The sequence below is a fragment of the Littorina saxatilis genome, linkage group LG16 (genome assembly GCF_037325665.1).
Source record: "Littorina saxatilis isolate snail1 linkage group LG16, US_GU_Lsax_2.0, whole genome shotgun sequence".
NCBI lineage: Eukaryota > Metazoa > Mollusca > Gastropoda > Littorinimorpha > Littorinidae > Littorina > Littorina saxatilis.
Window position 1 is genome coordinate 13,508,345 of NC_090260.1, and position 27,316 is coordinate 13,535,660.

The following is a 27,316-nucleotide window of genomic DNA, read 5'->3' on the forward strand; positions in this document are numbered from 1 at the left end:
TTTTTTTTGGCTCACGCAAGTGTAGCCTAAGCGATCGTAAACTTTGTCTGTCTGTGCGTGCGTATATATTCGGATGTACCCCCCGCGGGTTAGGGGGAGTCCCATATTGGTTGGGACAAGAAAGAATTTACCCGATGCTCCCCAGCATGTCGTAAGAGGCGACTAACGGATTCTGTTTCTCCTTTTACCCTTGTTAAGTGTTTCTTGTATAGAATATAGTCAATTTTTGTAAAGATTTTAGTCAAGCAGTATGTAAGAAATGTTAAGTCCTTTGTACTGGAAACTTGCATTCTCCCAGTAAGGTCATATATTGTACTACGTTGCAAGCCCCTGGAGCAAATTTTTGATTAGTGCTTTTGTGAACAAGAAACAATTGACAAGTGGCTCTATCTCATCTCCCCCCTTTCCCCGTCGCGATATAACCTTCGTGGTTGAAAACGACGTTAAACACCAAATAAAGAAAGAAAGAATATTCGGATGTGGTAGAAACTTTAACATTTGACTGAACACCGAAATAATCATTTCACCTGGTTATTTTCCAAGCACCATCTTCAAAGTAATCAAAGGAAGATTAATTTCATTCAAGGAAACATTCATTCCCAAAGACCCAATCCCTGTTGATAATGTTTGCACCCTATTGTGTTCCGTGTCTGCATGGGTGTGTGACCATACACACATTCATACACACATGCTTGAAACTGGAGTAGGTTGGAAACACGTCTTTACTGTCCAGTCTGTCCAGACCAAAGGGGAAGCACTCTCTCAACATAATCACGTTGTACACAACATATTTGTGACGTAGTACACAATACAATAGTGACATAATACACAATATAACATCCCCCTTCTTCCAGAATGTTATCTGTCTGAATAAGATTTTAATTCACAATATAACACACCCCTCGGATCGACATAATGGCTGGTCTGACAACAAGCGAACAAACATAACATAATCCCCCCCTCCTCTCCCCTCTGCTTTTAATACTTTTATCTGCTTTTATGACAGACTTCTGGTGTGAAAGATTAAACAGCAACTTTTCTTATTAAAAAGTACTGTAGGATTACTAGGAAGGATCTGAACAGATTCCTCTTTTTCTGACTCGTGTCTTCATGTCTTGGCAAAATTGAAATAAAATATCAATACGTTGGGCTACACTGCCTTTATCCTAATTTTCTTACAATGGGCATGGCGTATATTTTATGGAAATGAATATTCAGCCACGACATTAAGATTGGTACAGGAGAATTATAATTTCAGCAGTTTACCTTCATAGTGTGCTATGCAACTTCTTTTTTTTCTTTTCTTTTCTTCTTATTCCTCTTCTTTTTCTTTTCTCTCTCCTCTTCTTCTCTTTCTCTCTCTCCTCTCTCATCTCTTCTCTTCTCTCTCTCTCTTTTCCTTTTCTCTCTTTCTCTTTTCTTCTCTCTTTCTTTTCTTCTTTATGTATTTATTTTATTTTGTTTGTTTCATTCTCTTTTTGCTTGTCCCGACGCTTGTTCCTTCTCCCAGTATGCTCCCACACCGCCCCGTCCCACCACTCACTGCAACATCCACCCCCGAACTTCGTTCCGCCGCCAGACTTTGTCGAATCAATGAGCCCCCAGTGTTGGTCAGACACCTGGGCACCCTCACTAATTATGCAACTTAGGATGCATGATCCAGCCTTTTGGATAGACAATAACTTGAATAAGATATGAAAAAGAAAGAAATAATAATAAATAATCTGCAGTTGTTGTGTCTTCTTAAACAACATTAACAGGAAGCAAATTAAGTATTTTGCTTCCTACCATTTAAAAATAACCTTTGTTTTCTGCCATGTTAGAAGAGATGTATGCTTCCCACCATTTTAAAATAACCTTTGTTTCCTGCCATGTTAGAAGAGATGTATGCTTCCCACTATTTTAAAATAAGCTTTGTTTCCTGCCATGTTAGAAGAGATGTATGCTTCCCACCATTTTAAAATAAGCTTTGTTTCCTGCCATGTTAGAAGAGATGTATGCTTCCCACCATTTTAAAATAAGCTTTGTTTCCTGCCATGTTAGAAGAGATGTATGCTTCCCACCATTTTAAAATAAGCTTTGTTTCCTGCCATGTTAGAAGAGATGTGTGCTTCCCACCATTTTAAAATAACCTTTGTTTCCTGCCATGTTAGAAGAGATGTATGCTTCCCACCATTTTAAAATAAGCTTTGTTTCCTGCCATGTTAGAAGAGATGTATGCTTCCCACCATTTTAAAATAAGCTTTGTTTCCTGCCATGTTAGAAGAGATGTGTGCTTCCCACCATTTTAAAATAACCTTTGTTTCCTGCCATGTTAGAAGAGATGTATGCTTCCCACCATTTTAAAATAAGCTTTGTTTCCTGCCATGTTAGAAGAGATGTATGCTTCCCACCATTTTAAAATAAGCTTTGTTTCCTGCCATGTTAGAAGAGAGGTATGCTTCCCACAATTTTAAAATAAGCTTTGTTTCCTGCCATGTTAGAAGAGATGTGTGCTTCCCACCATTTTAAAATAACCTTTGTTTCCTGCCATGTTAGAAGAGATGTATGCTTTCCACCATTTTAAAATAAGCTTTGTTTCCTGCCATGTTAGAAGAGATGTATGCTTCCCACCATTTTGAAATAACCTTTGTTTCCTGCCATGTTAGAAGAGATGTATGCTTCCCAGCATTTTAAAATAACTTTTGTTTCCTGTCATGTTAGAAGAGATGTATGCTTCCCACCATTTTAAAATAACCTTTGTTTCCTGCCATGTTAGAAGAGATGTATGCTTCCCACCATTTTAAAATAACCTTTCTTTCCTGCCATGTTAGAAGAGATGTATGCTTCCTACCATTTTAAAAAACCTTTGTTTCCTACCATGTTAGAAGAGATATATGCTTCCTACCATTTAAAAATAACCTTCGTTTCCTGCCATGTTAGAAGAGATGTATGCTTCCTACCATTTAAAAATAACCTTTGTTTCCTGCCATGTTAGCAAAGATGTATGCTTCCTACCATTTTAAAATAACCTTTGTTTCCTGCCATGTTAGAAGAGATATATGCTTCCTACCATTTAAAAATAACCTTCGTTTCCTGCCATGTTAGAAGAGATGTATGCTTCCTACCATTTAAAAATAACCTTCGTTTCCTGCCATGTTAGAAGAGATGTTTGCTTCCTACCATTTGAAAATAACCTTCGTTTCCTGCCATGTTAGAAGAAATATATGCTTCCTACCATTTAAAAATAACCTTCGTTTCCTACCATGTTAGAAGAGATGTATGCTTCCTACCATTTTAAAATAACCTTCGTTTCCTGCCATGTTAGAAGAGATGTATGCTTCCTACCATTTTAAAATAACCTTCGTTTCCTGCCATGTTAGAAGAGATGTATGCTTCCTACCATTTTAAAATAACCTTCGTTTCCTGCCATGTTAGAAGAGATGTATGCTTCCTACCATTTTAAAATAACCTTTGTTTCCTGCCATGTTAGAAGAGATGTATGCTTCCTACCATTTTAAAATAACCTTCGTTTCCTGCCATGTTAAAAGAGATGTATGCTTCCTACCATTTTAAAATAACTTTTGTTTCCTGCCATGTTAGAAGAGATGTATGCTTCCTACCATTTTAAAATAACCTTGGTCTCCTGCCATGTGAGAAGAGATGTATGCTTCCTACCATTTTAAAATAACCTTCGTTTCCTGCCATGTTAGAAGAGATGTATGCTTCCCACCATTTTAAAATAACCTTCGTTTCCTGCCATGTTAGAAGAGATGTATGCTTCCCACCATTTTAAAATAACCTTCGTTTCCTGCCATGTTAGAAGAGATGTATGCTTCCCACCATTTTAAAATAACCTTCGTTTCCTGCCATGTTAGAAGAGATGTATGCTTCCTTCCATTTTAAAATAACCTTCGTTTCCTGCCATGTTAGAAGAGATGTATGCTTCCTACCATTTTAAAATAACCTTCGTTTCCTGCCATGTTAGAAGAGATGTATGCTTCCTTCCATTTTAAAATAACCTTCGTTTCCTGCCATGTTAGAAGAGATGTATGCTTCCTACCATTTAAAAATAACCTTTGTTTTCTGCCATGTTAGAAGAGATGTATGCTTCCCACCATTTTAAAATAACCTTCGTTTCCTGCCATGTTAGAAGAGATGTATGCTTCCTTCCATTTTAAAATAACCTTCGTTTCCTGCCATGTTAGAAGAGATGTATGCTTCCTACCATTTTAAAATAACCTTCGTTTCCTGCCATGTTAGAAGAGATGTATGCTTCCTTCCATTTTAAAATAACCTTCGTTTCCTGCCATGTTAGAAGAGATGTATGCTTCCTACCATTTAAAAATAACCTTTGTTTTCTGCCATGTTAGAAGAGATGTATGCTTCCCACCATTTTTCAAGAGTATTTTTCTCTACCGTTTTAGAAGATCATTTGCTTACTACCATTCTAGAACAGCATGTACTTACCATTTTCATTTTAATGTTTACCATTTTTAAGGAACATTAGGCTTCCTGCTATTTAATGAGAGCAATTTGCTTCCTACCACTTTAAAATAAAAAAATTGTTTCTCACCGTTTTAGAACAGCATTTTGCAATTACTATTCTTGATAAAGCAACACACACAGATAACCGGTGATCATTATGATTTCCCTGCTGCGTATCTTTTCGTTTTGTCTATAATACAAAACATGAAGAAACATGGAAAAGTTGTCATTATCAACTGTCTTTCAGCTTCAATGTCCCTCACTCAAAAGTACTGTGTTCTATTCCACGTTAGCATCACTGCGATGAAGTGATTTTTAATTGGATTTTAATTTTATTTTCATCGCTGTCAAATCTGTCGAACAATGAAGAAGAAGAATCGCTGTCAAATCATAACCAGTAGTCAGAATGTAGGAGAGGCTTGGATTGGCATTTGAAATACACAAGTTGTGTGTCTGTTATCATACTTTGAATTCCTTCATGATATCTTTATCTTTGTTCGATTATTCATCTATCAGAAGACCTTCACCGCATTTTTTCAGATTTTCTTCTTCGTAATTTATTTTCGTTTTTATGTTATCTTTTAATTTTAATTCTTTCTGGATCTTAAGGTGATGAAATCAAATATGGCGAACTTAATATTGTTTCATGCTGATCGTGCTTGAAATTACCTGAAATCCTGAATAAAGGTCGTTGAAGATGAATCGCACCCCCTGCATGATCAGTTCGCACTCATGCCATCTAGGCGTAGATACAGAGCTGCAAAGTGTAGAACCTCTCGCATGCGGAAGTCGTTTATTCCATCCGCCATCTCAGTTCTTAATGATACCACTTAGTGCATGCATGTGAAACTGAAAAATGTACAATGGTGTTTTCCTCAGAGCTAGCTAGGAATGCATTGTACTCTAATGTTGTCATGTTATTGTTGTGTTTTTTATCTTCATGTTTTAAAATTATCTCCACAACTTATAAAGTATACTTTTACACTAGAATTATGTTTAAACAAATTAAGTATGTATGTTTAATATTATTCTTATGAAGTTTTTTTACAACTATTTAGAATAGAACAGGATGGATGTTTTGAATGTCAATCACTGGGAGCAGTCAGAAGAGTAAGAATTTTGTTTGTTCTCACTATCATTTGCTTATGAAGATCATGATGTTGTTCTATTGCTTAGTCAGTCCTAGAAATAATGTCCTAGACCTGTCTTACCTTGCTGTTATCAGTATTTTTGCCCTCTTTCATTACGATGCTATGGTATTTCTGTGGGTCTCCACATGTGTTTGTTTATAAGGCGGAAGTGACCTCCCCTTGTACACAATAGGCCCTCAGAGGGAGCCTACGGACAGACTAGAATAGAACATGCACATAACACAGAATGTCTGCACAGCACACACACACACACAGCAATACAGCACACCGTCTTGTACCTCCTTCTGCCCTGCCGAAGTCGGGGTATCCTTTTTAATCCACCGAACAATTAATATCCACAGCCATGTGTGTCTCCTGCCTCCGAACACACACGCTACAGAGCTCGACTCGATGTGCGCAGTTTCGTATAAAAATTATTTTCCAAAATTCCCCGCTGTGTTTTATAAAATAATCATATTATGAAAGCACATACATTCTTATCTTAGTTGTTATGTATTCATTGTTAGTAAACATCGGCATTATTCATGTTTTACTTTAAACGCAATCATTGTTATTTATAGATCACAGGCACCTGATGTAAGTAGGTCACACACGTGTAAATGTTGTGCCCAGTCCTTGTTTTTGTTTCTGTTATTATTTTAGTTAGCAGGTCTAGTTGAGCACGTATTAAGTATCATGTACCCACTACTAGTCATTGTGCATTTTAGTTAATGGACTGATGATGTCATTTGTATGGAGTCGACGCACGTGCGAGGATATGTATGTGTGGGAGGGGGGGGCGGGAGATGGAAGCTTGCTGTATGTTATGTAATGTATATATTGTGTGTGATACGTGGAAATGTGATACTATTTATTTGCATGTATGATACAGGTACAAATGTGATAATTGTAGGCTTATACTAGTGATTACTGTGTGTGATACATGAAATGTGATATGAATGCCGTTTTTATATGTTATACTCTTACTTTCTCCCAAGCGCAAGACAAATTCTTCTATGAAAATTGAAGCCAATAAAATTTGAGTTGAGTTGAGTTGAGTTGAGATCCTCAGAGAAAAACATTGTTCGTATCACAGGCCAATATTTATAGAGCAGCATATTTTTGACATAGTGAAAACCCAGATATATTTAGTTATAGATTACGAGGGCGTTATTCTTACCTTTAATATTGGCTGTGTATGCTCTCCAAAATTTGAGCCACACGTAATACGTATGAAGGAATGGTATGCTGCAGTTTCTACAACTTCAACAAAAATAGCGCATGCGCAGTTTCTAAATATAACGGACACTCTGGTTGGCCCGAGGACTGAGCTCAGCCAGATGTTGATCACGCGCTGAATGAGTGATTCATGCACTCCTGTTTGTGTCAAAATGGCGTCTTCTTCTGCGTTGGACGGTTGTGTGCCAAAATGGCGTCAAAGATGGCCGCCGAAAGCAGTTTTTGTTCTATGAACAATGACAGGAATTGCCATACTATACACACTTTTGGAGCTCATTCCGTCAATTGAGGCATTTTTTTGCACAGACAAAAGTGGCAGATACACTGTCACTAGGTTTTGAGGTTTGAATTTACAACGCTCATATTCGAGGTAATATATATATATAGCTCAGTCTGGTGTGATCAGAGCTTAATCAAAAAGCGCTGTATCCGGACTAAGTGATTAATCGTTTGCGTTGTATGTGATTTTGAACCGTTATATTTTTTTGCACAAAAACTGTGCCAAGCAAATGAGTCTCGGGTGACATATGTATAAAACTACCTACGGTAAAATACCATTCAAAAACAGCCAACAGCAAAGCAATTCTGGCTAATAACATTGTGATCGCAGATTACTGCAATTGATTTGTATCATAACGTAGCGTTAATAAGGACATTAACAATACTTACTTATTTCATGGAAAAATGTTATGGTACGGCAAGATACAGGGTACGTCGAGTAACAACAGCAGCCAACTCCTTCACTGGGATAGGAGCTGACACGACCGCGCACGGGGTTCATAAAAGCTATGCATGGCGTCCCTCTGTCGCAGCAAGGGGCGGAGCTAAATGGCTTGTGGAAAAACACCCGCAGGTTTAAAGATATAGTATGCCTTTTATCGTCATGGTCGATTTTCCTTTTCGTGTTTTTTTCTTCTGAAAAAACACACCTGCTAGTTACATGCTTTTTATGTTGCTGTGACGTTTATTGGTAAACCCAATGTGGCAGTTTAACAAACATTACTAACTGCAATGTAGCTTTTTGGCCTGTAATAGTAAATTGTATTCTTTTTCAGAAAGTACAGATTATTGCAACAGTTTTCAAAGAAAACAACACAGGTATTATCTCTTCATATTGAAAAACAATGTCCAATGTTCTTTCGTAATTTTAAGCAAAACCAAAACAAAGGATAGAGGGAGGGGGGTTGTATGCCCAAACGAAGGCACACTATTAAATAGTAGACTATTTTATTTGGGACAGCTTGTTACTTTAAGTTACATGACTGCGCGCTAGGCAACCACTGTTTGGATGAAAACTGGCCTGGTCTCAATTTAGGTCAGCGGAAGTTTAATCCATATACATGTTCACGTGAAATAAAAAACATTTATTTTTCCCAAATAACGACAGATTTGCCTAATAAATACCTCGATTTCAGATTATTAGGGAGGTTTTGATATTGCGTTACGTACCCCGACCTCACCTATCCCTATCGAGATAAGTCACGCAGAGGAAAGTTGTAAAAACTGCTCGTTAGATACCACGTCACCTATCAAAGTAGGGCAAAACTCCAAAACTCGTGCTCTAAAATTCGTGGACAGCGCGCTAAAGTCTGCAACAATACCCAGTGTTGAAACTGCTGCTGTCATTGTGTCGGTGTCGCTGTGTGCTGCACGTGGAAGTTATGTTCCATTGACCCAGATCATACCGAGTGTTAACCAGCAGGTAAAGTCAATGTTTGTTTTTTTTAAAGGAAACAGAAAAGAAAAGTAGGGCAATCGAACTTCGAGCGTTGGTTTGTGTTCGTTCTGGGTCACTGGCCACCACGCTTTCACCCCCCGCTTATAAGGGTGTGTGTTAGTGTGTAAGTGGGCGTCGTTGTGTTTCTGACTGTCATGTGCATGTGCGAATGTGTGTATATGTGAGTGTGTTTGTATGTCTGTCTGCTTGTCTGTCTGCATGTCTGTCTGTGTAAATGGGCGACGCCACATGTGTGCGCGTGTGTGTGTGTGTGTCTGTCTGTCTGTCTGTCTGTCTGTGTTTGTGGGTGTGCGTGTGTGCGTGCGTACGCGCATGCCTTTATGTGTGTACCCAAACCTAGCCATCAATTCAAATGAATTGGACGGAACATTACTTTATGGTCGTTTACAAAGTCTTTATGAAACAAAACATTCTTGCTAGGCAGTTTTACTAACCAAAACTAAACAACACCCCCCACCACCACACACACATGATACACGTGTGCATTGGGTTACCAAGCAGACTTGATCTGTTCCTGGGAAAAGGTTACTGTTATGCTGAATTTTCAGTCTTTTTGAACATACGCTTCCTGGGAGTATTTTGGTCGAGATGACATTTCTAAATTTAGCTTGGGTCGTCCTTGCGTGCTTCATGGTTTGCTGTGATATCGCAGAGCCGTTGGAACGGGTCACCCGATTTATTTAATTTTAGTCAAGCAACCACACAACTAAAAAATGTGGTTTATGCGCCAGGATATAGGAAAATGCTGTAAGAAAAGGTCTCATACTTTATTTGAATGGTTCATATTTATATTTTAAAGTAATAATTATGAGATACGTTGCCTTCACGTATAAAAACAGTTTTATACGTGATCAGAAGCACGCACAGCGATCGACAGTGGGAATACCCGCAGTGATAGGGGTGTAGTATGCACGTAACGTGGTATCTAACGCTCAGAAGTTGTCAAAAAGAAGGTCACAGTGTTCACGTATTATCGAGACACCGACACATTTGCACTAAAATCCATTCTAGGGGAGCTTTTCCATTATTTTTTCTACCGTAGGGATTGAATTCATTCCACTGAACAGATTTAACTACAAAATACATTTGAACGAGCGGTATTTTGCTTTCTGTGTCTGCTTTTCGAAGTGAATCGAGGCGAGCACACTCAATAGGCCCACAGAAGGATACGCGACGTAAGTCTCAGCGCCTTGTCGTTCGTGGGGTCATGCTCTTGACACATCGGCGACTACGATGTATACAAACCAGAATTATGAAATATGGACTGAAGCGTGAAGGAAAGATTCCAGAAAATATTGAGCATCCTTACACCCTTCTCGGATGGTTGGACTTGATAAAATCTGACATACGTTGCGCTGACGTATGGAAGGGTTTGCTACGTGAACACGTACCTAATCACCACACGCAGCGCGACCCGCATGTGAGATAGGTGTCCTGGTAGGTGACGTAGCTGATAGGGACGCAGTTTCTAAACCTCCCTATTCTTACACAATAAAGACGTATGCTTTTTACGTCTCTCACACACTTGTATTCAGTTTGTCTTCCCATTCCTCGAGCCTTCACGCGTGGCGACCGTGTCAGTTACTTTCGTTAGATATACTACTGGCTGAAGCATAGACCAGTTTCTTCTTCAATTGACTCATTTAAAAAAACTCAGCGATCCCAGGTGAGTTGCAAGTTCATGATACGATCGACTTTGTGTGATTTGTATGATAATGATGGTTATATATTGATGGTTATTTGTTTGTTTCAAGCGAGACATTTGGAATCTTCGAGAACTGTGAAGATCACACGAACTCCACGTGGTAGCCATTTAGCTACCTCTCTGTACTACTGTAGTTTATCTTTGTGAAGCACGTGCACTTTTAATTAGGAAATGGTATCATTTTTCTAAAACAGTCAAAATTGTCACCCAACTTACACAGTGAAGATTACGTCAGAATGGAATACGTTTTTATTTGGGTTATACATATTTACAGATATACTGTGTAATGGTTTAGTTCATATCTACAGGGCCGTAGTCAGTATGTATCTGTCAATAATCTCTCATCTCCTCCATCTCCTCTCTGTTTCGGCGTTCCCCAGGGTTCAGTTCTAGGCCCAGTTTTATTTGTACTATACACCACTCCTCTCTCTGCCGTCATCAAGCAACACGCAGTCAATCACTACCTCTTTGCAGACGACACACAACTCCAACAAGCATGCAAGCCTACAGAAATCCAAGCGCTGACGCACACTCTCCAAAACTGCACTTCAGATATTAAATCATGGATGACAAACAATATGCTCAAGTTAAATGATGACAAGACTGAATTCCTTCTTTTCTCTGGATCTTCCTCTTCGACCACTTCCCTTCCAGCCTCCATCACAGTAGGTTCTAGTGACATTTCTTTCTCTGATAGTGCTAGGAATCTTGGGTTCATCATGGACTCCCACCTCTCAATGAAACAACACATAAAAAAAAGTCTGTCAGACATGTTACTTTCTTTCTGTATTTGGTGTTATTAACGTCGTTTTCAACCACGAAGGTTATATCGCGACGGGTCAGACATGTTACTTTTTTGAGATCAGAAGAATAGGTTCCATAAGAAAATGTCTTACTGTTGATGCCACTAAAACTCTCGTTACATCCTTCATTCTGTCTAGATTAGATTACTTTAACTCCCTTCTCATAGGCTGCTCTGACTCCACTCTCCAACCCTTGCAAAAAGTACAACACTCTGCTGCACGTCTCATTTTCAGAGCACCCCAGCATCAACAACCCTGCATTCCTCTCATGAAATAACTTCACTGGCTTCCTGTGTCTGAACGTATTAGGTATAAAGCTGCCTGCTTCTGCTACAATATCATCTCTGAATCGGCACCAGCCTATCTTTCGGAACTGGTCTCCCTCTACACTCCCTCTCGCACCCTTCGTTCTTCTGATGATGCTCGACTTCTCCGTCAAGGTCGCTTTAAACGCAAGGCTCATGGCTTCCGCACGTTTTCGTATTATGGCCCTCAGTTATGGAATTCACTCCCCTTTCAATTACGTCACTCTCCATCCATTTCATCTTTTAAGTCCAATTTGAAAACTCACTTGTTCCAACAACATTACGGATAGTTCCTTAGCATAGAGTCTGGGGATGTGAGATGTGCATGATGTGTTGTTTGAATCTGACAGTGATTGTATGAATTTTGTATACATGTATTGTTGTTACGCGCTTTGAACTTCTGATCTTCTTCTTCTTGGCGTTCGCAGAGGTTACACAATCAGTCCAGCACTAGTGATTGAACTTCTGATAAGGCGCTTTATAAATGCCCGTTATTATTATATTATTATAATAGATCGAGCAAATATTCTCTGTAAGCAAGAAATAGTTTTACACTAAATGTAATAATCATTCAATCATATGAGCGTTATACCGTTGAATTTTTGAAAGTACGTTCATATACCTTTAGGTCAATGGCTAATAGCAGTGTGTGCTGTGGAAAGTTCTGTGTGATGAGTCAATCTCACAGTGATCGAGAAGGGCAAGGTGTACATAGAAATAGAAATAGTACGCACTACATGCATATTTGTTATACGATAAGTGAAGTTTTCGACGTGCAACATACCAAAAACTCATTCAAATGTTATTCACTTTTAATAACAGCCATCATTCGCTCCACTATTCGTACGCTTGCATATTCTACTGTGTGGTATGTTGCATGTACGGTGCACTATTCTTATCTGGCATGCATGCTCGTCATTTAGAAATACAGATTGCTCATCATTTGCAGTTTTAAAAACAGTAAGAAGTGTCTTGCCAGCATTAATACCAGACAGGCAGCAACGTCTCTGCAAATGATTGGACGAAACGCAGGAAATGAGCCTAAAAGTGTGTCAGCTGTATTATGTCGACTTAAATTTCATATTTAAAGTACAGAAGGTATATTGTTTCATTAAATTGATACAAATCCAGTGACCATTGTTGATGGCCAGATATTACTTATTATGTTGCCTTGTGGTTGCACATTGAAGTAGTCATTGAAGTAACATTTCAAAATGACCGTGTCTCTTCTTCAGGTAATATAATTATATGGGTGATTCTCCAGAGCTGATTACCATTTAGTGACATGCATTTTCAGTCCTTTGAATGGCAACTAGAATGTATTCTCTTTACCTCTTTTAGTAATACTCTACTTAGAACATGATACAGATGTGCAACCATAAAAACGTAATATATATTTGTGTTGTGGTTTTTTTGTAACTGTAAGTATCTAAATCCATTTTACAACCTTTGGTTTTAATGTTAGTCAGGCGATGTTCTGTGAAACCCTTGTAATTTACAAAACGTAGACAAAAGAAAATTATGTCTAACTCTTTCTTTGCAGGCCAAGGAAATAATTATATGGAACCAGTATTAATTAATCAAATCACTATCTATGGTTAAAATGTCTCAGATAAGTACAGAAATGTCAACCTTGTAACATGGTTTCCACTGGTACACAGCTCTCGAGAATAACCCTCATACATTACAAAAGAAAAGAGAATAATACCATTCTGTTGTTACTTCAGTGTTGTAGTTTTTACAAATACGTGAGTACACAGCACTTTTTGTCTTTTTATTTCGGAAATAAAAGAAAATCAACAGTAACAAATGGTATGCTTCTTCCTGTTTTGACCATTTTGTAAATATTATTAGATCCGTCAAGGCGTTAATCTGGGAAAACAAAACATCTTTCTACTAGGACGCATACCAACACACTGCAGCCTGGATACTTTCTGTCCAGATTTGAAAAATGTGAGATGAATAATGTGTAGAAATTACAAGATTTATAAGTATGTATTCACTAACTGAAATGGGGGGGATATAGCTCAGTTGGTAGCGCGCTGGATTTGTATTCAGTTGGCCGCTGTCAGCGTGAGTTCGATTCCAGGTTGGGCGGAAATTATTTTACAGAGTCAACTTTGTGTGCAGACTCTCTTCGGTGTCCGAACCTCCCCCCGTGTACACTACATTGGGTGTGCACGTTAAAGATCCCACGATTGACAAAAGGGTCTTTCCTGGCAAAATTGCTTAGGCACAGTTAATAATTGTCTACCTATACCCGTGTGACTTGGAATAATAGGCCGTGAAAGGTAAATATGCGCCGAAATGGCTGCAATCTACTGGCCGTATAAAATTTCATCTCACACGGCATCACTGCAGAGCGCCTAGAACTGTACCCACGGAATATGCGCGATATAAGACTCATTGATTGATTGATTGATTGAAATCAGTAAGGATTCGTACTGCTATAGCTTCACGGCTGTACTATAGACAATAAACGTAATGGTGGTATATATAAAGGAAATATTTCAGGTCTCTTTAACCAAGGATACATTGGATTATAGTGTTACAATCAAGCATGCATGCACAAGACTGATTTGTCGAAAATTCGCTGTTTTTTTTAATAATATGATATTCTCCAAATGACTGTCCTACATCATGTTTAGATTCTGATAGATTTAAGTCAGCAGTTTTTGAGAAACCACCAAAGAACCGAAATGCAATACGCTTGTTTGCTGCTATAAAGCAAACACTGAACTATGGGGAGCTAGGTCATGTGTGTGACCCAGCCATTGAATTGCTCTGCATTCAGGACTGAAAAGGCATAGCAGTGACGGATTGAGGTTGCATTCAAATCCCCTGAGTAAGGGAGAGCGCAAAGTTTTGACTGAACATTATTTCACTGCAGCAGAAAATTAATTTTATCGAATAGAGCTAGTGCGTTAAATCTGTTGGCACACTCTATAATGTTAAATGTTAACTTTAAGACGCCATTTTATTTTCAACAGTTGGTACTTCGAAATAGAAATAAAATAACAGTACCATAATTCGTTTTAACAATTATTGATGTGCTTTTTATAACTGAATGTGTGAGCTGCTTGCTCATTTCCTGGGGGTAGCAAAAGAACACAAGCAATTTTAATTCCTACACATTCGCTTCTGTTTCAGGAAACTAACAGAATTATAAAATCTACGTTGATTGACACGGCAGCAGAAGATGCCATTTATGGTAACGCATTTGCAAAAGTGCAGTAAATGAATCGCATGGTTGATGTTAAAAACATTTCCTCTGGGAATAGAAAAAAAGAGTAAGGATCATAAGATTCATAAAGTGTATACTTTGTACCAGCAATCTCTATCGGTGTAGCAAAAGCAAGAATAAGTGTCAAAGTAGTTTCAGTTATGACGACTGTGCCAAAGGAATTGCACTTCTACCTAATTATACTGTAGATGTGGCTGCTGTTGTCAGTGATACACGGCAGAGACAACGGCGTGTCTTCACTGGTAATATCCTCTGAGTGACAGGAGAGTATGTAAAAGCCAAAGGAAACACAACACGTAACTCAGTAGGAAGGCAACCGAAGCCTCCGTGCAAAGCTGGACTTGAATACAGATTATTTGTGACACACAGTCCTCATACAATAATTCGTGGAATGTGTGAATGCTCCTAAAGCAAGGTTATAACGAGAGAACACACTGCCTCTGAATGTATTGATTTATCGAAACGCTTGAGGGATCATAACGCCAGCAGTACAGTACCGTGGGCTCAGCGCCTTGTAATGGAAGGGCGCTGGTTCTGTGCGACGCTTAGTTTTCGAGATAGGTGTGACTGACCATAGATGGACTGACGAAGTACAGGGCCCGTATTCTTGAAAAAGCTGCAACTCATATACCGGCCTGTAAAACCACTTCCGCTCGATAAGTCCGCTAAGTGTTATTCATGAAACTCCGGTAAAGACTTACCCGGGTGTCTCCGAGCTGTAAAGTTAGAGGACCCATCCCCCTCCTCTAAAACCGTCAATTTTGAATAAATCTTGTTAAAATATTGTTTGTAGATTTATGTCCCTCATGGACACAAAATGCTTTGCGGACAAATACGAGATACCGCTCGCGAAAGATTTCAACCGATGCTCGATCATACCGGCTTGTGGTGAAAGCGTGCTCGTGTCTTCTTTAATGCATTACAGTGTCAAATGTTTTTCAAGTGATTCCGTGGTTCTCTCGTTGGCCTGATGCGTGGTTGAGTCGAGTTCAAATCTCCATCTGCCCGTATTTTTTTTTACTCTTTGGCATTTGTTTATTTTTGTTTATTTTCTTCATGTGCAAAAGAGTACGTTATTTATAATAGCAAAATTGATTTAACAAAAATAATTTTAGGCTGGCATGTTTTTGTTTTTTTAAATCTTTGGTTAACATGATAATTATTAGTTTATTGATAAAGTTTGTGAACTTAAACATGTAAACATTTGATTAAAAAATTAAATAAATAACCATGAAGAAGGATGCTTCCCGCTTAAAAGAAAACAAAGGTGAGAGAGAAAAAAACCCACCTAAAATGCGGTAGCAGCCACCTGCATGCTACTGAGATTAAAAACAAAAACAAATAAAAAATAAATTAAAAGGGTCTCCTCGTGTTTTTATTTCATTCAGCTTGTTTGGGTAGTTGCTATTGACTTTGAAACTGACACGCTGGCTAAAAAGCTGCAACATTGTGTCCTTCAAAGTCAAACTGTCGTTTAACTACCGCCCAGTATTTATTTTTACTGCCCAGTAATTATTTATTTTTCCCCGGTATTCATGTGTGTCTAGCGAATGGTCGGCAGCTACCAGTTGGTTATTTTTAGAATTGAAGATTCCCGATGCTTGCTCTTCTCTGCGCACGCGTTACCGGCGTTTTCGCCGGCGTGTCAGTTTCAAAGTCAATAGCAACAACCCAAACAAACTGAATGAAATAAAAACACGGGGAGATTTATTTTTTTAATTTTTTATAAACCTCAGTTGCATGCAGGTGTACATGGTATAGTACCTAGTAAACGCCCGCCCCCCAGTTTCGACCAGTGGACTAGTAGACAAGGAAAATAAATAAAGATTATTCAGTCTGCTGTTTTTCAATTGTTTCCTTTCCTTAGACATGCTTCGGGGATTGGACAGAAAAAGGTTTCTGGAGTGGCTAGAGAATCGCAATACATTTTTGACTGGGAGGAAAAAGAAGAAACGAAAGCTTCATCTTTGGTTTAAACATAAGTTTATTTCAACAAATGTTACAATCATGACATGTATACAAAAGACACAGGTAACAGCAACAAGCTAGAAGCTTATAGTGGTGTTCCTGCATGGATATTATAACGTAAGGCAGTAACGGCTGAACAATTTGTCTAAATAAACCAAATTGGAAATCCAAAGCATCATGATTATAATCATCCTCATCTCATTAATCATCCAAAATTATAATAACATAACAAACGTTGCATAATCATTATAAAGAAAGACAGTAAGAGGAAGGAAGGAGGGGAAGAAAAGGAATAAAAAGAAGAGGGTTGTGCAGAAATTAAAGTTGTCCGGTTTGTGGAGCATTGATTCTGGTTTGCCCAAAGCGGCCTGAACGTTCAATGAACGACTGTACTATGGAAAAAATGTTCCTGTTCAAATCTAGATAATACTGTCTGTCTCCATTTAGAAGGTGGGGGAGGTGAATACTGTGGTTAGGGATGGTATGTATGGTTTCTTGGCGTGCTTCGCGATAATTTGGACAATCTAATAGGAAGTGTTTTACGGTTTCAGGCGGAAATCCGCAGTCACAAGATGCATCTGTAGCAACGTGACGTCTCACTAATCGTTATTAAGATCACTTATATATAGCCTGAGCTTACAGTGAATTGTTTGTGAAATGCGATCTCCAGAATACCAATAACACGGCGGACTTAAATAGCTTTTTGACAAAAAGTGCTTGAGGGACTTACTAAGTTTTATGTAGTCTGGTAAAGAATTCCAGAGTTGTGTTGTAGATGGGAGAAATGAGTGTTTACGCCTCTCTTAAAGTGAAATAAAGCCTGACTCGTCGTACAGTTGTTGATGGCTTGTACCGCGGACTGCTCCAACAATGGTCTTCATCTTCAAAGCTTCATCTTTGGCGAGAAGTGATGTCTGGAGAGGTTGATTTTGTGTGTTAGTGTTAGTGTTAGTGTGTGTGTGTGTGTGTGTGTGTGTGTGTGTGTGTGTGTGTGTGTGTGTGTGTGTGTGTGAGAGAGAGAGAGAGAGAGAGAGAGAGAGAGAGAGAGAGAGAGAGAGAGAGAGGGGGGTTTTGTGCAATAACGCATCCTTTGAACACTTTTATGACAAATGACCAAAATATCGTTTTTCTAGCTAAGGACCCGCTCCTGCCAAGGGTATAGTACCTAGTAAACGCCCCCCCCCCCCCCCCCCCCCCCACTTTTGGGCAAAACTGGTACATAGGTAGTTAACGGTAATATCATGTTAACCATCAATTTAAAAAAAACTCATTCTCGCCTAAAATTAACTTTTTAAATCAATTTTGATATTACAACGTACTCTTTTGCACACGAAGAAAATAAACAAAAACAAACAAAATTAATGACTAAGAGTAAATAAAATAAAAAAGTAAGGCCTGCTGGCGATTCGAACTCGACTCAATCGCGCATCAGGCGAATTCGTTAACCGTTCGGCTACGGAATCAGACACTAAATTCTCGCCACTGTAATGCATTAAACAAGACGCAAGCACGCTTTCGCAACACGCCGTTATGATCGAGCATCGGTTGAAATCTTTCGCGAGCAGAAGCTCGTATTTGACCGCAATACATCGGTGCTTAAATGACACCAATGTGTGTCCATGAGGGACATAAATCTACAATATTTGAACAAGATTTATTCGAACTTGACGGTTTTAATGGACAGTGTTGGTGAAGTTACTGACTGTGACAGGTAGCGACTTTACAGGAGGGGGATGGGTTCTCTAACTTTACTGTTCGGAGACAACCCGGTTAGGACGTACCGGTGTTTCATAAATAACACTTAGCAGTTGGCGGACTTATTGAGTTTTACAGGCCAGTATATGAGTTGCAGCTTTTTCAAGAATAAATCTTGTTCAAATATTGTTTGTAGAGAGGAGCAAGCATGAGGAATCTCCTATTCTAAAAATAACCAATTCTGGTAGCTGCCGACCTTCCGCCAGACACACATTAATACCGGGGGAAAATAAATAATTACTGGGCAGTAAAAATAAAATATCGGGCGGTAGTTAAACGACAGTTTGACTTGAAAGGACACAATGTTGCAGCTTTTTCAAGAATACGAGCCATGGACGTCACATTCCAAATAAGCACGACTATGTTGCAAGTGGAAGCCGCTGAGATTGCATTTCTTCGGGAGGTTTCCGCAAAAATAGTTATTACACGATTTGCGCGAGACAGTTGAGAAGCAGACGATCTCTGAGATCTCTGTTCGTCTTGTGATATTAAACGTTATTTTGTATGATAACGATTCACTTGCAAACTAAAGTATACAATTTGGTGTGTCAGTGGTAAATGTAAATAGAAATGTGTAATACAGACAAAGCAAACAAATAAACGTGTTTTTCTCGTGAAAATGTTGCGTTGTGCGGGTGTTTGGGTGGCCACGTGATGTACACAAAGCAAAGTGCGGGACGGACTCTGCTCTGTGCTTTTACACTGGCAAGTTCGACCTAGACACAATCATTTGTCGTAGTAAGCGTAGACATCCGGTCTGCTCCCCGCCTAATGGCCGATGTCTTCCGTCTTCGGGGGACTACGTGGGTTTAAATTTGGAGTGGTCCTTCTCCTAGAGGAGTTTCCTTGCAGGGATAGTGAGCCTCCTCTGCCCTCGTTTTAATTTTGGAGTGATCTTCTCCTAGGACAGCTGCCTTCCAGGGTTGACGAGCCTGTCCTGCCCGGCTATTTAACCCATAGTTGGGGGTTGGTTCGTGGGCACCAGGGCGTATTCACACGCCGGTGGGCCTGCATGCCACACGTCTAGGGGCCAACCTCCTCCGAGTCCTTGTAGTTCAGCCTGGGGCCTTTCGGTACCCAGTTCACGCCTGTCGCCACGATGGAGGCACTACAAAGGGCTTGCTGTGGAGAGGTTATGTACTGGCAGGAGAGACTGACGCAAGCTGCTCTCTTTTCGCGTTGTCCTGAAAAGGACGGTGCTAGCCAGCGGTGAGGGCTGAAAGCGAGAGGTGACAAGCACAAAACACTTCGCCAACACACTAGACACTTCACACAACCATTTGACAGGCACTGGCAAGTTCAAAACACGAGAAAAACGATTTCGTTTTGCGGGCAGCCACGGGAGATGTATGTATTTTCCAAATGGTTGTAAAATAAGTCTTGTATTTATCACCGTACTCAGGCCCTGTTCTTTTTTTTTTGTCACACCTAAAACCGTTATTTCTTGTGAGCGACGCAGCATTATTGAGTGTGCATACAGATTAAGAAAATACGTGATTGCTCATAAATGCAGTCACTACTAAGGTGAAATACGGCACTTGCGTGTTGATTTTGCGCATGCGTGACGGATGGCTAGAAGTTGATGGTTGTTTATGATGATAGGCATTGGCATGCTGTACATTTACGTGATGTGCTTAAAACACATCTGACGAATAATTACACAACAGTATTTTTTTTAAAATTTTTTTTATATATACCGGGTATATACATAAAGACAAGTTTACAAATATACATAGGCCCGTGTTTACAATAAACATACATTTAACAAACATTTATATGGGTAAAGGTTTGCGAACAGGTAAGGGGTGAGAGAGAGAGAGAGAGAGAGAGAGAGAGAGAGAGAGAGAGAGAGAGAGAGAGAGAGAGAGAGAGAGAGAGAGAGAGAGAGAGAGAGAGAGAGGATAGATGGTGGTGGTCTAGGTAATTGTTATTGAGTACAGGTTCAAATAAAACAAAAAGGGCTTTTGGACATAGAAGGCTTTTAAACTAGACACGTGAAATAGGAGACCCAAAACAACAACAAACAAAATAGGATCAATCAAAAATGATCCTTGTACTTGTTCCAATCAGCATCAAATTGTTGAATATTGCTACTAATGAAGGCGTTATATCTTTCTATTCTAAATCGTTGTTGTACAATTTTCTGAAAAATGTCAATGTGTGGCCGGCAGCATGTCTTTCAGTCTAGCAGTATACAAATAACATTTTGCAAGCAACAAGAACAAATCAGAAACCCTGTCTGTGTGAACAGCCTCTTTACAACCAAACATAATAAATTCCTTTGATAAAATCAACTGTGCACAGTGTGAAAAACTTTCCTGCAGCCACTTTAAAAAATCCCTCCAAAAAGACTGTACTGTAGGGCAGTCCCAGAAGAAATGATCCAAACTGTCTTCTTCTTTACAGAAGAAACACAGTGAAGAGTCTACAATTTTTTTCAAAAACAACAGATAATGTGTTGGGATAATTCTATATACAATTTTATGCTGTAACCACCGCAATCTAGTATCAATAGTTGTTTTTATAACTTGTGAAAAGACAGTTGTCTTATCCCGCCCTGATATCACCCTTCGTGGTGGACTGGGCGTTAAGCAAACAAACAAACAAGTTGTCTTATCCAGATTAATATTCATTTTTTTCTGACCATTTCTCAATTGATTTTAATGGACCATCATTATAAACCAACTTCTTATACAAAATCTTTGAATCAGATTGCAAAACAAGTTTACATGACAACATTTCGGACAACACATATTTATTTTCAAATTCTATATTTAATTTTTGTTGATAACGTTTTACTGCACGTAATACACCTTCATACAGAATAAAATTTACAGACACATGAGGATAAGCTATCTTGAAATCTTCATACGGCAAGTAGCCATTTGGTCCAAGCAGATGCCCTATGGAGACAACTCCATTCTCAATCCAGTTTGAAATAAAAATAATCTTTTTGTCCCTACAGACATGGACATTGAAATGCAGTGGCTCTGAGATAAATTCATCAAAATTCTGAGGCACACATTTACAGACAAATCGTTTATAATGCTTAAATACATCAAACCAAAAAGGGTTCTTTACTTTATGCATCAAAACATTTGCAAATTCCCCACCTCTGTATTCCACACAACAAACCTGGGGACACATTATCTTCAAAATATGTACACTCTTCCCAGTATTCAACAAAATCCTTTTCAACCATGTCAATTTTAAAACAGCTAAGTAACAATGGACATCCACCATCTTCAGTCCACCATTTTCATGTGGCTGTAGGGGAAAGTCGCTAAACCTGGAACAGTTAAGGAGAAACAGCCGTACCAGACAAAAAAATGGATATTGCAAAGCGTTCTTTATATTGTCACATACTAGACTCTATCAGTAAATAAACGAACCACATAAAATAAAATAAAAGTCACGCAACTCATCAGACTGATCATAATAAAAATGTCTGCATTTGTTCCAGGTTGGACGCATGGGTGTGTAAAGTGGAACACTGTGTTGTCAAACTCGGAACACATACAAACACACCCTGACTCTCTTTCTAGCTCTGTCTGTGTCTCACACACACACATATACACCCACACACTCTCATTCACACACAAACAAGCACACATTGCCACACACACAAGATAAATAAATACGTCATAACATTTTGATTAAGCCATTTTATGTAAATGTCTTTTTTTCAACATCATATTTTGATTTTTACCAAGGAAATAACAAATCGGATAACAATTTAAGCCTTGAATGTAAAACAAAAAGATAAATAAGGGCTAGGTCTAAAAAGGACTGAAAAACAAAACCTTTAAAAAAAAGGAAAAAATAGGCAAAGAACCGATTTCGCAGACAATGTCCTTTGTCTTCTACTGTCAGCGCAGTCATCGTGTGATTACTGTGTGCACTTCTGGCACTATAACATATCCTCAGGGGAGTTGGTGCCACACATGAAGCAGTACCACGAAATTTCGCAGCTTCATTTGTACCCCTCTTCTGTTGACAAATAGATATAAAAGGGCTACCTGCCCAATTGACTAAATGTAAAAATCATTACGCATAAAGTCTCAAAGCAAATAACTAAGAACAGATTTAAGAACTGATTTTGCAGACACACAAAAATTGCTAAGTACAGATTTCGAAGTCCTTTTGTCCGCTGCTGTCAGCGCAGTCCTCGTGTGCCCACTGTGTGCACCTCTGGCACTGTATCATGTTCTCAGGGGAGTTGGTGCCACACATGAAGCAGTACCAAGTGCTTTCCCCCGGGATAGAACGCATCGTCGAGAATGTTCTCCTTTTTTCCCCAAAAAATATTCAAGATGGCAAGATCTTGTTTCACTGAGCAGAAGATTTTGTAGCTTCATTCTTTTCTCTTTTCTGTTGACCTGCACGCCTTTTTGCAAGTGAAATCTCCAGCTTTTGCTTGTAAGGAGAAGATTGATTTCTTCGTGATGATCTCTTTGACGAGCTTGTGGTTGTGCGTTGCAGGACATCAGCAGCAGGTAAGCTTACATTTGCTGCTGACACCAAGCAGTCATAATGACCAGAATCTCCATGCGTACAGTGTACAAAACAACGATGGGGGTAACGTTGGCAAATTTATTTCAGCTTCAAGAATGCTATTGATTAGTTCTTGTTCTATATCTGGTGTTAAATGTAGAAGATCTTCCTGTGAACTTTACTTCTTCTTTTGCAAATTTGTTTGTTTCCTTCTAAATTACTTTTAAGAGTTGTGACAGTAACACCATATGCTCTTGATGCGCAACGCAAACCCATATCTCCGTTTTTCACTGCCGACAAAGCGCAGCCCATTTCTTCTGGTAACCACCGCCGTTCGGGTCTCATAATATACTGTCAAACAAATCAATCAATCATTCAATAAAACTTATGGAAAGGAAAAACACAACAAAACCGAAAAGAGAATTGAATACGTGAATAATACAGCAGTGTTCTGTTTATTGTTTGATGAGGGTAAGATGGAACAGAATGCAGCAAAGCTGGAACACTGTTCCATGTTTGCCTCTTTTATGTGTTCCATCATTGCCGCATGGCACCTGCATGGATTTCGCGTTTTTCTGTTGGATACACGTGACGTTTCAAATTTTGTTCCGTTCAAGTTATTGCAAATCTATGAAGGTTTATCACAGCAATTAACATTTTACGTGAACGTATATAGATAAAGAGTAATAATATCGAACTAGTGGTACCCGTGCTACGCACTTTGTGTGCTGCGCATGCGATGTCATTTTGTTGGTTATGTGCTTGTGAAAATGTTGTTTGCACCCCTCCCCCCCCCCCCCCCCCGCACATTATCCCGCATATAATGAATTATATTCTCTTGGTGAAAAATAAAATGTTAACCCTTACACCGGTGCAATTCTGTAACACATGTTACATAGCCACTGGTGAATTAACAGAGAGAAAAATAACAAAAAACAGTCATATAGGTTTTCGCATCAATGGGAGGTAATCGGAACTGACCAAAAAGACTGCGCGACCGCACGCGACTATACAAACAAACAAAATAAAATACAGCAGGTATGGCGTTTGCATGAATCCATGATTACGTCTACATGAACAACAGTGATAAAAGTGCGCATCTCTTCCCAGCCGTGCAGCGCTTTGAAAGTTGGAAGCATTAAAATTTAAACGGGTAAAAAGCCATCGTGAAGATACGAAAAAAAGTATGACGTGTAAAATACTTAATGATTCAAACGCATAGTATAACATATGTAACTGACAACAGAAAATATATACATGGTTCACACACACAATCGAGTGCACACATCCATGCTTATTTAAAGTCATGTACACACACACACACACATACATACATGGCATCAAGCAACACACAATTAAATGACACATATGGAATATTGAAAACGTATAACGGACATGAACATGGTAAGTATTTTACACCGTTATCTACTATAAAATTGATGATATATATATACCACTCACTTGCTATTCGCCTAAAAGCTTGCGGTGTGCTGTGACACATATAAGAAACCAGAAGAAAAAAGGACTTTACTTTGGCGAAAAGAGCATATGCTGCTTATTTTTGTACATAGCTGCTGTAACTGTATTTTTTCCGAACACTTACATGTAAAAAACATAGAGATATATCTTACCATTTCACTAAGACAGCCAAAATAACGGTCAAATTAAGGGGAGATCATGATGACGTACATGTCTATGGTTGAACCGGGGGAAAATATTTAGTCGCTGGAACCTATAAGGTTATACGGCGACTTATCAGGTGATAATGTTTCGAACTGTTTAGTAAACAAATCTATGGAATATTTTGGAGTTCCATTAACAGATAAACAGATCTATCTATCTTCTTATTATTTTAGGTTCGTCTGGGGTAGAGAAATAAAACACACAGCTAGGTTCGTCTGAGGTGCGGTCGCGTGTTTAGTCGAACCGAAAGTTGAAGAAGAACCAATCACAGATCTCTTTCGCCGCGATGTCAAAGTTCAGGTCAAAGTTCACTGTGTCTGCTCAAATTTGCGAGACAAACCTCTTCAAACTTTGTTCGTGGACAAAATTGGAAGTCGGGACCTAGCGGAATCGATTTCCTGGGTCACGTTGGCAGAACAACCGAAGGAGAAGGCACAAATCCGCGCGGTTTGGTCACAGGAATCGAAAAACCACCGAAAATCCTACCAGTATTATATAGTAGATTGTAGACGGTAGAAAGAAGAAGAAGAAGGAAGAAAAGTTTAAAAAACGTACCATTATTTTTTTTTTTGCCGCGGTAGTCATTTTTGGCTCACGTAAGTGTAGCCTATGCGATCGTAACTTTGTCTGTCTGTGCGTATGTGCGTGCGTGCGTGCGTGCGTGCGTGTGTATGTCTGTGGTAGAAACTCTAACATTTGAAGACGTCACATTACATTGACGTCACATTATGACGTAAGAGGGTTAGACGTCACGCGAAGGAAGTACTGAAAGTCTCGGTCATTATTATTTTGAGCGGGCCGAGACTAGTTGGCAGTCGTGTCCCTGTAAGTAGGGCAGACAGACAGATCTAGATCTAGTGTCTCGCTTTCTTGCACAGTTTCACCTATGCTCTTTCTCTGTGTGTGTGTGTGTGTGTGTGTGTGTGTGTGTGTGTGTGTGTGTGTTACTGTTTGTCGATTTCTTACGTGAGCCTTGATGGCTTCGCCTCTTGTTTTTGCTGGAATAATATCAAGGAATGTCACTAGACATTTCTGCAAAACAATTGTTCATGAATTGTTCCCCGTTGATCGCATATTGAGGTGTTCCAAGTTGGCCGACTGTTCCGGGATTGGCGGCTTTCCCTTACAACTATTTTTCTTTTAATGTTATCTGGTTTTTCATCCCATACAAAAGAATATAGCAGTTTGTTCAATTCTTCGAGAAAATGTTTTTCAGGATCTCGTAAATTCATAAATAGGTGAGTTAATCTTGACATAACCAATGTCTTTATAGCTGTTACTTTACCGATTGGTGTAAGATTCCTCTTTGACAACACATTTAAACCCCTCCGAATTTCGTGGAACAGTATTTCTAACTTGTAACTGCCAGTCACAAAAAAAACCCACCTTTCAGTGGTTAAAACGAGATTATTGTGTAGCCTGTATGTATAATAATATAATAATAATAACGGGCATTTATATAGCGCCTTATCCGAAGTTCAAAGCGCTTTATGCCGTGTGAGATGGAATTTTTTACACAATATATCACGCATTCACATCGGCCAGTAGATCAACAGCCTATAGGCGCTGCATGAATATGATTTTAAAGGCGTATAATTTTGTATGTGCTGTTAAAGCGAAAATCGTTGCAATGACATTTCTCAATTGCTTTCTTTTCTTAAATGTACGTGCGGATTTAACAAGTTAAGTCCCTTCCACAACAGTTCTTTTTAACGCGGACGACTGAATTAGACAGGTAAAACAATAAATTGATACCCCAATATTGGGTTTATTCGCCCCCCCCCCCCCCCTGTAAACACATGCACACAAAAATGCGTGACATACAGACTGACAGTGACTTGGCGTCATGCAGTGTAGGACTTGCATCTGACAACATTACTGCTGGCTGTGTTTTGCAGTTTTGCTCATGACCACATTGTGTAGGTTTTGTATGAATTGAAAAAAAGGAATACGTATACATAATGCATTGCTAGTCGTTTTATCCATGACTTTTTTTTAATTGACCCATATGTGTCATCAGCTTCGACTGAAGCTGTGTATCAGTCTGTGGTAATTATGTTCTTAACATATGACGAGAAGGCTTGTGTCGACACCTGTGTCATGAGCAAAATCAATTGAGCAACATTATGTTATCCCAGCGAAGCTGGAGGTATCCCACGAACACATACTGAGATCAACTTGAGACATTTAAATTTCTTCCCGATAATACATGATAAAGAAGCATTCGTTGTTGCCAAACTGTGGCGACAGTTGGGGACAGAAGTTCACCAAACTTTGGGAACATACTAAAATAAATATTGCGAGGGTTCTCTGCGGATTCGCTTTTTGATCACACGCCAACCAAGGCCGCTTTATGCGAGTGTAAATTCCGAGTCTACAACATAATGCTCGCGCAAGTAGACGACGTCAAGATGTTTGGACGTCAATGCGAGAGAGAGGAGAGAGAGAGAGAGAGAGAGAGAGAGAGAGAGAGAGAGAGAGAGAGAGAGTGAGAGAGAGTGAGAGAATGTGTGTGTCCCCGGGCTTTGTGTATGTGTGAGTATATATGTGTATATAATTATATATAAATATGGTTTTTTATATGGCTTGTATTTCATTCAAGACCCAGCGGATGAATATCAAGGGACTCATGAGCCTCTGGCGAGTGAGTCCCTTTGATATTCTCGCTGGGTCTTGACTGAAATACAATTACAAGCCATATAAAAAATCACGAGTGTTGTAACCTGTATATCCCATGAAGATCTAAAAGACAAAGTGCAGGGGCGGATTAGGGTGGGGGGGTTAC

The 27,316-nt window shown here is 39.2% G+C and overlaps 1 protein-coding gene across 1 annotated transcript in view; it reads left to right on the forward strand.

Moving 5' to 3' along the window:
• Nucleotides 1–10,121: 10,121 nt before the first annotated feature.
• The window catches only part of LOC138950450 (uncharacterized), a 131,906-nt gene continuing 114,711 nt past the window's right edge, over nucleotides 10,122–27,316 (forward strand). The window contains exon 1 of the mRNA XM_070322182.1: nucleotides 10,122–10,240. The gene's annotated coding sequence lies outside the window, so the exon portion shown is untranslated. The remainder of the gene's footprint in view (nucleotides 10,241–27,316) is intronic.